The sequence below is a fragment of the Mustela nigripes genome, unplaced genomic scaffold (assembly GCF_022355385.1).
Source record: "Mustela nigripes isolate SB6536 unplaced genomic scaffold, MUSNIG.SB6536 HiC_scaffold_3643, whole genome shotgun sequence".
NCBI lineage: Eukaryota > Metazoa > Chordata > Mammalia > Carnivora > Mustelidae > Mustela > Mustela nigripes.
The window spans coordinates 1-3,653 of record NW_026743049.1 but is presented as its reverse complement, the minus strand read 5'-3'; the positions used below and the strand labels follow the sequence as shown (position 1 = coordinate 3,653).

The following is a 3,653-nucleotide window of genomic DNA, read 5'->3' as shown; positions in this document are numbered from 1 at the left end:
TGGGAGTAGCCCGGGCTGGTTCTGCACATACCAGCTGGGCTGCCTGCATCAAGGTCACCTGGTGCCCTGCGTGCTCTGTTGTGTGAGGCTAACAGTCCCTCCCCCTGCAGGCCGAGTTAGGTTTCTAAATTTTAGGAATTAAAGTTTTAGATTTGGAAGGAACTTGAGAGACCATATGCTCCACATGTCTCATGATGGAGATTAAGAACGGACACATCCCAAAGGAAGCGATTCTCTGGTCCTAGGTCTCTGCCCCCTTTCACATCAAGGCATTCAACTAAGTGGTCAGCCTCCACTGTGCTTGTGTCTCTAGCCCGTTGCACTCGTGCTTCTGCCCTGGTTTGTTCACACTTAGCAGTCTGTACGCGGCCCTTCTGCAGCCTGTGTCTCCAGCGGCTCTGCTTTGCTGCGGCCCTTGGCAGCACCTGCAGCCCCTCCAGCCATGTCCACATTCGGCCCCTGGGGAGCTGGCCCTCCAGTGTTCTTCCAGTCTTTGCTGTTGCTGCTGTGCTCCTCGGATAGAAACACCTCAGTGAGCTCTGTGTCTACAATCCTGTCCCTTTGCAGCACTGTCCTTGATAAACAGACATTGTGCGCTTTCTTGCTCAGAATTACCTTGGAGGACTCTTTTCTCCAGAAGAGCAGCTCTGAGCTCTGGAGTCAGGAAAGCCAGAGCAGCATCAGCGCATGGTAAATCCATCATGCTCTGCTAGGCCCAGAAATGCCGAGATAAGGATAAATAGGAAATGCGCATAGGATCGGTCAGTAGAGGTTGGGATTAGGCTTCTGCATTGGTCGTGCCCAGTGCCTGCCTTCCCTCCACACCAGTTCTGATGCTCTGGGACAGGGCACACCGTGGCAGGTCTCCAGACATTTTTGGGTTTCCTTACAGTGTGTTTCCTCACTACCTGACTGCCCATCCTCAGATGTGGGATGCCTCATAGAGCCCAGCAGGGATTTGGGGCCTTTGTTGTGTTTTTTTTTTTTTTTTATTTCACTGTTCGGCTTCCTTTTGAATGGGGTTGACACTTTCTAATGTGGGGGGCAAGAGGGAAGTGTATCCAGTCCACTTGATGGCAGATGCACTGTGAGTGATTTCTCACCAGCTCCCGGAACACCGAGCTTGCTCTTTCTGCCGTTGGGTAAATGTAAACGTGGGAGTCCGCTGCTCTGAGCGATTTCCCAGGTTGCTGCTAGGTGGTCAGTTTTAGCTGATTGAGGAGACAGCAGTAGTTGGTACTGGGGAGGTACTTGGGAGGGAGAATGAGGCAGGCGGAGAAGAAGAGGGGGATTCACGTATGAACGGTAGGACAGGGAAAGAGAGAGGAGGGGGTTAGAGAATGGGAGAAGAAGGGAGAAGAAGGGCACGAATGGGAGAGCCCGAGGAACGTGGTGGAAACATGCAGTTGTACCCACACTGACCTAAAATAGCTCCATCCCCTTGCCTGGGCCCTGTGGCCCGGGCCAGGCTGCGTCGGTGGCTTCTATGACCTCCCCGCTCCTCACCCCTCGCACCTGGGGCCTGCTGCACAGACAGTTTGTCCTGAAAATTGATGGCGTGCAGGTGCAGGTGCCTGAGCGCTGTAAGGCATGGGGGGCGGTGGGGGTGGCAGGTTTTAACTTTGGGAATTACACTTCTCTAATTGTCTCTACTAGCCCTCTCTGGACTAGAGAGATTTTGGAGAGAATTGCCACAGAATTTAACCAGTTACAGTTTCATGCTGTTCAGAGCAAAGGCATGCCTCTTCTGGACAAAGTAAGACCAGTAAGTGTTGGTTTCGATTTTCAATGTGCTGTTTGTGAATTTCCTGGATGATTTTGGTTTGACCTAGCATTGCCCCTGATAATTGCTACTCTACAGGAATTTGAAGCTAGCTTTGAATTTTTTTTTTCAGTATCTCCTGCTTGGGACCCTGCTTCCATTATGTCACACTAGATAGATTTTGTGTAAAGACACAAGCATAGTCTCCAAACTATGCAAGTAAAATTAATTCTGAATTTCATGTAACTTGACACATCATATGACGTAGTCAGAGTTCATTTATCCAAAGCCCTTGACTGGGTTTAAATGCACGTTTGTCAGATTTACTCCGTAGCTTAAGAGGCAAATAACTTTTTGTCGTTCCATAATTGTCTAAACTTCACTTTGATGAAGCCGACTTACTTTCAAAGAAATCATAGGGAGGGGACGCCTCAGTGGCTCAGTCAGTTAAGCCACTGCCTCTGGCTTAGGTCATGATCCCAGGGTCCAGGGATCGAGTCCCACCTTGGGCTCCTTGCTTGGCAGGAAGCCTGCTTCTCTTTCTGCCTATGACTCCTTATGTGCTTGTGCTCTCTCTTGACAAATAAATAAATAAAAACCTTTAAAAAAGAAAGAAAGAAAGAAAGAAAGCAATCACGGGGAGAAGAGATTCATTGTTATTCTCTAGGAAATGTTGGGATTTTAATCTTACATATATTCTGGTAGAATTAGAGGCTCGCTTTATATATATAACACATATGTATATAAATTATACACATATATTTGAGCTTTTAGAAACTGTTGTGCCTGGACCTTCTTTCCTGGTCTCTCTGTTCTTGCAGCGTATAGCCCACATTACGGCCATGCTGCAGCAGTCCCTGGGAGGCCTGTTGCTAGAAGGGCTTCAGACTTCCAATGTGGACATCATACGGCACTGCCTCCGGACTTACGCTACAATTGACAAGACACAGGATGCAGAGGCGTTAGTTGGTCAAATACTGGTGAAACCATACATGGATGAGGTTTGTGCCCCCATGCACCTCATTCCACAAACACAGAGCATCTAATCTGGCTTCGTTTCTTGACTGGGTGCGAGAGAGCTCAGGGCTCTTCCTTGAAGATGCTCTTAGTTCCTGCTCTTCTGATTGTAAGAAAAGGTTGGTCCCGCTTGGAGCCCATCAGCATGGCAGGAATCAGGCATGCGCTCTTTTCTCTTCCAGTGATGCCATAACTCAGGGATCATCTTAATTTAGTAGGGGTGAGGGACTTGCCTAGGAAGAAGGTACGGATCAGAACATTTTTAGGTCAATTTCCATTTCCATAAGTTATACGTTAATGAAGTTGCCGAAAAGCGTGACCACACCAAGGCGCCCATGCCCACTGGAGGAGCTGGAAGACAGCTCTGTGCGCAGGGAAAGTCTGTGAGGGGAGGCGTCTTCGCAGAATTGATGTGACTTAAGTCTTGAAGACCATGGGGGAGTTTGCCAGGCTAGGAAGGTGGGAGGGAGGGAATATTCAAAGATAAAGGGCTTTGAAGGGCGAGTTAGCGGGGTAGTACCTTAAGTCTGGAACTTGGTTACCCAGTGTTCTTGACCTATAAGGATACAGTTAAATACAGGGAGTCAGTGTATCCTGCCTCTGAGCGGCCGTAGTATGGGCTGCACCATGTGAGGCCACCAGCAATCAGCAGCTTCCAACGTAGAGAGCGTCAGATTCATCTAGTTCAGGCTGAGAGAAGTCATGAAGCCAGTCTCAGCGTTTGAGGGCTTTCTTCCAGTCACCTGCCAGTGTGAGTGCTCTTTCTGTCTGGTAAGTATAAAGCTACCCACCATGACTTCAGGATGAAAGGCTTCCAGTTTTAAAACGAGACAGTATCCCAGTGATAGAAGTGAAATTGAAGGATTAATTTCAG

At 48.6% G+C, this 3,653-nt stretch overlaps 1 long non-coding RNA gene across 1 annotated transcript; it reads left to right on the top strand.

Moving 5' to 3' along the window:
- The first annotated feature begins 72 nt into the window (after window positions 1–72).
- Window positions 73–3,645, top strand: LOC132009047 (uncharacterized). Its single transcript, XR_009401774.1, has 3 exons — window positions 73–1,142; window positions 1,657–1,765; window positions 2,584–3,645. It is a non-coding gene; the product is annotated as an uncharacterized LOC132009047 (long non-coding RNA).
- Window positions 3,646–3,653: the final 8 nt, after the last annotated feature.